The sequence below is a fragment of the Tamandua tetradactyla genome, chromosome 1, assembly GCF_023851605.1.
Source record: "Tamandua tetradactyla isolate mTamTet1 chromosome 1, mTamTet1.pri, whole genome shotgun sequence".
NCBI lineage: Eukaryota > Metazoa > Chordata > Mammalia > Pilosa > Myrmecophagidae > Tamandua > Tamandua tetradactyla.
Genome location: NC_135327.1, coordinates 57,115,837 through 57,125,072, shown reverse-complemented (window position 1 = coordinate 57,125,072; position 9,236 = coordinate 57,115,837). Strand labels below are relative to the sequence as shown.

Sequence of the window (9,236 nt, the reverse complement as noted above, 5' to 3'; positions counted from 1 at the left end):
AGACTCATTCCACTGCTCGAAATCCTTCTGTGGCTCACTATTGCCCGTGAGATGTGAGTCCCAATGCAGCAGACCCTCACTTCCTGCCCCCAGCTGTGCCCACATTCCTTGGCCCCCACAGACCCACCCTGTGGCCTGTCCTGTCTGTCCGTGCACTCTCTAGTTACCCAGCTCTGTCCCTATCACAAATGACCTTTGCCTGCTGACACCTCATTTAGCCTTCAAGATGCAGCTTGACGATGGCTGCCAGCTAAACTCTCTCCTTGGAGCTCCTGTAGTCACCCCAGAGCCGTCTCTGTGCTTGCCTTGTCCTTGGCAGCTGGTGAGCATCCATTTCTAAGCGTCTATGACTAAAGGCACGTGCCCCATAACCATGCAGAGCCCCGAGGCCCCCTCTGTGGGCGAGAGAGGAATGTGGGCCTCAGAGGTCCAGAGCTGGGGTGGGGAGGTGGTAGGGCCAAGTCTAAGCATGAGCGGCAGCACGAGGACCCTACACAGCATGTATCCCCCAAACATGAGTTATATCCCCTCCACCACAGAGCAAGCCTGGGTGGGGACAGGGCTGGGGTGCTGGGGGCGGGGGGGAGGCATGGACAAGAGACAGAAAGGCAAGGATGCCAAAAACACATTTTGCCTACTCGGCAATCCTTCCTGCTCCTAAATGCTGACTCAGTGGGGTGAAGGGAAGGCCTGGGGAGGATGGAAGCGGGGACAGGAAACTCATGACATCTGCTCATCCCAGCCCCCAGCACTGGACCTCATGGCTCGGGTCTGGCTGATACCGATGGCTCCCAGAGGCACACCTGCGGTGGGTCTGAGCAGAGACGGGGGCCTGGGGAGCACCTGAACTGCCTGTCAGGATGGCTAAGCAGTCCTCAGCCCAGAGCAGAAGGGGCAGGGAGGTTCTGCTGGCAGCAGAGCAAAGGAAAAGGCAGGGTGAGGATGGTGGGGGAGGAGGTGGCACCATTCCTCAGGTTTGCTCCAGAAGATGGATCATTTGCTGAGCCCAGAGGATCACCCCAGTTCTCCAGGCAGTCCTAGGCATCTCCTCCTTAGCGGTCCTGATCACCGCGAGGGTCGAGCTTGCCCAGACCGGGCCTGTGGCCTAGATGCTGTCCTCTGCGTTGTCTGGGGCTCCTGAGCCATGCAGGATGATGGGGAGGCTCCTCTGCAGCTGGAGACATCAGCAAGCCTTGGCGGTGCTGTCTCCAGCTTCCCAGCTGCTCCCTTTCGGAGCCCCAGAATCTAAAGGTACAATGGTGGGATTTTAGATATCATGAAACCAAAGTGCAGCAGGAATTTTTGGAAGAGGTCTGAGGACTCTTTCTAGAATCACCCAAAATCATGTCATGTAGATTTTGCTTTGCTTAGCCCAGCCTTACTACCACCAAGGGGGTCAGGTCCACCAGAGCCCACCTTATTGGCTCACCATCCCTGTCCTGAAGACCAGCTATGGCCCAGACAACTGTCCTGAACAAAGGAAGGGCAGGGGTGACCCAAGGAAGGGAGACCCTTATCCCCATTTGAAAGTCTGGTGTTGAGGGATCAGTGCCCCTAGGGCGTGGGTTTGTGCCGGGTGGCACCCCCTGATGGTAGAGGTATGATTGTAAGTCCTGGGAGGGAGTGTTGGGGGATCAGGAAGCACTGCAGTCCTGATGCATCCCCTCCCTTGGGCAATGACCATTTTGGACAGCCTAGTGCCCCAAACTTGGATTTCTGAGGTTCACCCTTCTATCTCCAGTCTTGGGCACTATGAAGACAGGTTTTTAAATCCCTACTCCTAGAATTAGTATGTGCCATGAAAAGGTGGGCTGGTACATGGTGGTGGCCCCATGTTTGCTGCCTGAATGAAAGTAAGTGAGCGGGAAAAGACTGTAAGAGAACAAGAGGCCCAGGACATCTGGGAGGGTGGGGGGAGCCCAGGTCCCTGAACCCTCATCCCAGAAGGCAAGGGTCTATGGGGAAAGCGAAGGCAGAGATGGTTTCACTGTGGGTAGGCATCCTTGGGTGCAGGGTTCAGTTTCTGTTTCCTGACACCAGGACTCCTCTTCAAGTTCCCTTTCGGGCTGGGGAAGGAGGGAAACAGGTGACACAGACAGCTGCAGTGCTCTGCCCCAAGGATGGGCAATCAAGGAAACCTGGAAGTGCTGATGGCAATCCTAGAAGTGGAGGAGCTTCAAAATCATGAAAGCCCTAAACATAGGCCAAGCATGTAACTCTGAAAGCCACAGAATCCACAAGTCATGTCTAGTGACTGGGAAATCATGTCTAGTGACTGGGAAATGAATCGTTTTCAATACTATTAGCCTGAGTGACCACTGCCGAAGGCCAGGCTGGGAAGTACTGAGGACCCTGCACTCAGATGAATGCAGTGAGGGTGGATGAAGCAGAGTGGGGTGGGAGTAGAGTAAGGAGAAGACTAGAGTTGGACTGCAGTTGGAGTGAGGTGAGGGTGATGGTTAGGGATTTGGAATGGGATTAGGGCTGGCACTGGGATTGAAATTGAGGTGAGAGTGATGAGGCTGGGGTGAGGGTGAAGGATGGAGTTGGATGCAGGTGATGAATAGGACATGGTTGGGGTTGGGGGCCGGGATGAGTGTGATAGTTGGGGTGAGGGTTAAGATTGGAGTTAGGACGATGGTTCTGTTGAGGCTGGATGAAGATGATTAGCAAATGGTTGGGGTCGTTAGGCAAGTGAGATTGGGATTGGGGCTGGCCTGGAGTTGGGGTAAGGATTAGGATGATGGTTAGGATTGGGATTGGGACATGGATTGGGGAGAATTGGGGTTTGTGGAAAAGTTTGGGTTATGAGTACAGCTTTGATTGGTGCTTTGGGCTTGGGTTAGTTGGGGGTCCAGCACTCACACCCAGACACCCCCCAGCAAGTGGCCGCCCAGCCCTGCTCCAGACCCACCACCCTCCCTCCAGGCCCAAGGGTTGGGAGTACCTGCTCCACAGTGGACGATGGCTGTAGGTAGGGCTGGTGAACCAGTCCAAGAGAACAACTGGAAGGAAGGCCTGAGCTCTTGGTGCCACTGGCGTCCGGGGGCTCTGCCACCCCTTGAAGGTGAGTTCCTTTTTTCACAAAGCCTGAGCTACAGCCCTCAGCCCAAAGGCAGTCAGAAAGACAGCTGCAGGCCTCACCCAGGCCAGAGAGAGTCACCCAGGCAGGGCACAGGCCCTCTGCAGGCCTGGGATCAGGTGCTTGGGAAAGTAGACTAGGGATGGGCTCCCACTGGGCTCCCAACAGTGTATTCCAGGAATACAGACATCACCTCCCAGGAGCCAAGATCAAAGGCCAGGCCTCGTTCTGGGTAAGGTCAATTCTGCATCACACACTGGATAATTTCCCAGTAGGTCACACTGATAGACCTATTTGTGTTCTCTCTGTTCAGATAAAAGAAGGTTCATCAAGGTTCATCCATGTTATAGCATGTATCCTTCTTTTTATAGCTGGATGATATTCCATTGTATGTATAGACCACATTTTGTTTCTCCATTCATCTGGTGACAGACAACGTGGGCTGGTTCCACCTTTTGACTATTGTAAATAATGCTGCTTGAACCTTGGTATCCAAGTGTCTATTCTAGTCCCTGCTTTCAATTCATGTGGGTATATATATAACTAGGAGTGGAAATGCAGGGTCATATTCCATGTTCAACCTTTTGCAGAACTGCAGAACTGTTTTCCTTAGTAGCCATACCTCTTTACCTTCCCACCTGCAATGCCCAAGGATTCCAGTTTCTCTACGTCCTCATTAATATTGGTTATCTTCTGTTTTTTTAATAATAGTCATCCTGTGTGTGAAGTGGTGTCTCATTGTGGTTTTGAATTGCATTTCCATAGTGATTTACAAGGTTTAACATCTTTTCATGTATTTATTGGCCATTGATTTATCTTCTTTGGAGAAATGTCTACTCAAGTACTTTGCTCATTTTTTAAATAGGGCATTTATTTGTTGTTGTTGTTGTTGTTGAATAATAATAATGTAATAATTTAATATATACTGTATAGTAAATCCTTATCAGATATACGATTTGCAAATCTTTCTCCCATTCTGTGGGTTGGCTCTTCATTCCCTTTATAGCGCCCTTTGAAATGCAAGAGTTTTACATTCTGATCAAGTCTAATCTTTTTTGTTTTTTTTTTACTTTTTGCTCATGCTTTTGGTGTAAAATCTGAATCCACTGTCAAATCCCAGATCATGAAGATTTTCCCCTACATTTTCTTCAGGACTTTTATGGTTTTAGCTTTTACATGTAGTCATCGACCTTTTTAAAAACTGATATGAATAAGCAAGATATAAAAAAAAATCAAATAAAAAAATGATATGAGGTAGGGATCCATCTTCACTTTGTTGCAACTCCACTTTTCCCAGCACCATTTGTTGAAGACTTTTCTTTCCCCACTGAAAGGACTTGGCTCCTTTGTTGATAATCAGTTGGCCGTAGGTCTTGGGCCCGGTCCTCTTTCAAGAGTAGTTCTTTAAATTTCTCACACTTCACTTCTGCTTATCTCTCACGAGCCAGGAGATAACCACATGGCCTCACGTCTTTATTTTGGTAGATGACGTGTCTAGGGATATAATGGGGGTTCACTGGTAAGGAGTGAGGAGAGATGAAGCCCTGCTCTCATATGGAGTAAGCAGGACCCCAGCTATTGCATTCATAAAACACATTCATTCCCTGGACTGCCCGGTGGCAGCTCCAGCCCCGGCCCCTGCCCACCTCTGGGCCGGCGTCTCTGCAGAGCCTCCCATCTCCCCCAGAGGGAGCCAGAGCGCTCTGCTTTGCAGCTTCAGTCCCAGAGGCTGCCTCTGAGGTGTAGACACTTGGGTCCTCAGGAGTTGGCTCTATCCAGAGTCCAGATTCCAGCTTGGGGGTGGATGGGGGTGGTAAAGCTGAGTGTTTAAGAACCCGGGCCCTGCACAGAGCTGGATTCAGATCCAGCCATATCCTTCGCCAACAGTGGGACCATGGACGCGACAGTCACTCACCCACTCTGGAGCCGGACTCGGCTGGACAGCTGTGTGCAGCGCTGCCCTCAGGACCTGGCTGGCAGGAAGAGCTCTGGAGGGTTGGCTTTGTGCTTCTGTTGGTGAGAAAGGTTGGAGACAGCCCCCCACCTCCCCAAGGAGACTTCCACAGCCGCAGCGAGAGCTTCACTGGCACGGTCACCTCACGCCCCCCAACGTCTGGCCCTCGGGTGACCACCCACCTCTGCCATTCATGCACCTTGTACTCGCCTGCTTCTGCTCACCGGGTCTCTGAGGGTCCTGGGGTTCTCGGCGAGACAGAGGGGCCCACATCCTCCCCCACAGACCACAGGGTCCCGGGGGGACGACCCACCGAGGAACTGGCCTTGAGGGTGGAGCCTGTCAGAGAAGGCCTCACGAGTAAACTAAAATGCCCAAGTTACAGGCCCCCCTTTTCTCTTCCTGTGTGGAGTTTAGGTGCCCAGTGTGGACACCCGCAGGCACCCACAGACACCGTCCCTGCAGAGGGGGATGGAATTAGAGACATTTAAACCATCACACCAGCTTTTGATTCAAGGCAAGGATTCAGAACATATGTTTATCCCTAACCAGTCAAACCCCACTAAAAGCACAGTGAAAGGAAAAGTGAAATAAATCCATATAATGGCTGAGAACAGGATGGCTCAGGGGCATCAACTGCCCGGGGCTTCTAACTTACTTCTAGAAGACAGAAAAGAGGTGGATTCCAATGAGGACCCAAAGGGCGTTAGAGAAGCCACAGCTTACAGCCTGAGGAAGCCGCCCCAGGGCCGGAGCAGGTATGGAAAGCAGGAGGAGATGCTCTGTGGAGAGACCACACACCCCAAAGTGATGACACCTAGCAAACATACCTCCCCACTTCCCGCATCTCCCACTTCAGGGCAAAGGAAACATCCTACAGAAATGCCACTATCAATCAACCCTGCCCCTCATTCATAAAGATGAACTGATCAGCAGGTATCACCAGAGAGCTGAGGAAAACCAATAAAAGGAGAAGGGTTAAGAAAAGAATAGTTCTTGAGTGTGATGCTATTCTAAGAATTTTATACTTATTAACCATTTAACAATCCTATGAGCTAGGTGCTATCATTATGTCCATTTACAGGAAACTGATCAGAGAAAGGTAAAGTACTGTGCCTGAGGTTTATACAGCTAGTAAGGGGCAGAGATTTGAACCCAGGCAGCCTATTTCCTGAGTTGTGCTCTGAACTACGCAGCTCACTTCCTCTTTAATAAGCCAAACAAAAGGCGAATAAACTAATCCTTTTAACAGAGGAAACAGAAGAGAGTTTATAAAAAGAAAGATTCTAATGCTATTGCATTCATAAAACACAAAGCTTTGGAGATGAATACGAGATCATTCTTGGAAATTTAAAATAGGATTGCTGGAATAAAAAGAAATTTAATAAAGAGGAGTGTGAACATCAGTGGTTTAAAATGAATTCATCCTTCTTTTGGTAAAAGAGTACTCTGGGCAGCTCGCGGAAGGGAAGAGGCAGCTGGCTTGTTAGCAGACCCGGGGGACCTGTGCTTTCACGGCCGCCTGGCGAGACACCCTCTCCAGACCCAGTATGTAGGTGCCGGGCGGCTGCCGTGAACTCCGGAGCCATGAGGATTCATAGCAAAGGACATTTTCAGGGTGGAATCAAGTTAAAAATGAAAAAAACAGACCCTCTTTGAAGTATCTGAAAACTGATAACAACAAACCAGAAAAATCCAAATATAAGCCACTTTGGGGAAAAGTATTTTACCTGGACTTACCTTCTGTCACAATATCTGAAAAACTGCAAAAAGACATTAAAGATCTTGGAGGGCGAGTTGAAGAATTTCTCAGCAAAGATATCAGTTATCTTATTTCAAATAAAAAGGAAGCTAAATTTGCACAATCCTTGGGTAGAATTTCTCCTATACCAAGTCCAGAATCTGTGTATACTGCAGAAACAACTTCACCTCATCCCAGCCATGATGGAAGCTCATTTAAGGCTCCAGACTCAGTGTGCTTAAGCAGAGGAAAGTTATTAGTTGAAAAAGCTATCAAGGACCATGATTTTATTCCTTCAAATAGTATATTATCAAATGCCTTATCATGGGGAGTTAAAATTCTTCATATTGATGGGGAAAAGAGCTACTACACAGAAAACAAGAATAGGTCGACTGAAAAAGCCTTTTGTAAAGGTGGAAGATATGACTCAACTTTATAGGCCATTTTATCTTCAGTTGACCAACATGCCTTTTATAAATCATTCTATTCAGAAACCCTGTAGTCCATTTGATGTGGATAAACCATCTGTCATCCACAAGCAAAATCAGGTTAAACTAAGAATCCAAACTGATGGTGATAAATACGGTGGTACCCCAATTCAACTCCATTTGAAAGAGAGAAAAAAAAAAGGATATTGTGAATGTTGCTTGCAGAAATACGATCTCGAAATTCATCTTCTAACTGAGCAACACAGAAACTTTGCACAGAGTAACCAGTATCAAGTTGTTGATGATATTGTATCTAACTTGGTTTTTGATTTTGTGGAATATGAAAGGAACATGCCTAAACAGAAAAGAATAAAATACAGCATTGGATCCCTTTCTCCTGTTACTGCAAAGAAGACTAAGCCAAGAGAGCACCTAGAACTGCAGTATATTTCTCAGAAGGACTTCAGGGAAAATAAAGTTGTGCAGATGATCAAGCAAAATTTCCTGTGTAAAGAGCCCCAAGAACCTGAACATAAATTTATGTTTATTTCAAAACCCACCCCCTGCCCTTCTAGTGAACTGAGAGAACTTGAGAAAAAGACTAACAAATATTCCATATTAACTCCAGCTGAAAATGACATAAAACAGAATTTTACGCCATTATCTTCACATGAAAATAAACAAGGATGCATTATTGATGTTTCTGAACATAAATGCATCATAAATGAAAGTGACTTAGAAGAACTAAGGGCAAATGACTGTCCATGTGGGCTACGGGCAGCTATACAATATTCTGATTTCATTAATAGTGCATCCCAACTGAAGCAGAAGTCAGATTCTGTGACTTTTGCAGCAAAGGATCTGAAGGAAAAGGACCTTAATTCAACATTTGGTCGTGGTTCTGGTCTGATAGCAATACACAGTTCACAAGATTACCTAACAATTCAGGCAAACACTCCACCCCACAGCCCTCTCATGGAAACAAATGATTGTGACACCAAGAGTATGGGTACTTTACCTTCTGGTAAAATCCATCGGAAAGTGAAAATATTAGGAAGAAATACGAAAGAAAATCTGGAACCAAATGTGGAATCAGATAAAAGAACAGAGTTTCTTGCTACACAAGAAGAAAACAGAATTTGTAGTTCACCAGTGCAATCTTTACTGGACTTATTTCAGACCAGTGAAGAAAAATCAGAATTTTTAGGCTTTACAAGCTATGCTGAAAACAGTGGTACATGTAATATTATAGATACTTGGGAAGAAGAAAATTCCAATGATCTGTTGTCAATGTTTTTCTCTTCCCTTTCCACTTCTACATTCACTGGCTTTTAGTCTTTTTTAAACAGTTTGTACTTTACACAAGTAATAAGGATCATATTCTTGAAATTTTTATAAATATGTATAAAAATTCTTGGAATTTTTTGCCAACTTCTTAAAGAACTGAATGTAAATATTAACCAAAAAAAAAAAAAAAAAAAAGAGTACTCTGATTTCTCTTCTGTATTGTCAAGCATGGGGACTGGGTAGGGTTGATTCTAGCCAGGAGGAGTTCATGTTACTTCGGACTCTCCATGATGAAAAGCCAGGAGAAGAAACCAACACCGAGGGTTGAGGAGAGAAATAAAGTGATTCTGAGTTCTTGGAGCCCCTGGAACAAGCCTTACCTGAAGGCAGTATTCACTCACCAAAACCCATAAGACACTCCAATTATCCCGCTTAGGTCATGCATCCAGCCTCAGCTGAGTCACCATCAAGCTGCATAGGGGAATACAAACTGCCAGGCCTCGGAACAAGCCCACCCCCGAGGGCGCTGAAGTCCACATCACCCCAGGTCACATGGCTGGACTGAGGTCGCTGCAGTTAGTCCAAAGAACAGGGAGGGAAAAGGAGTTGCTGGATCAGCCCCAACAGCAGCCACTTCCCACCACACCTACAAAGGACCCAGGCAGGAGGAAGTGAGTGCAGCAAGCTTTCTAGTGACATAATGGAGACGACATCTGTTTCTTCTCTCAGAAAGAAAAAAGAAAG

The 9,236-nt window shown here is 47.1% G+C and overlaps 1 pseudogene; it reads left to right on the top strand.

Annotated features, from left to right (window-relative positions):
• The first annotated feature begins 7,083 nt into the window (after nt 1–7,083).
• LOC143684469 (protein DBF4 homolog A pseudogene) lies at nt 7,084–8,540 on the top strand (annotated as a pseudogene).
• The last annotated feature ends 696 nt before the right edge of the window (nt 8,541–9,236 follow it).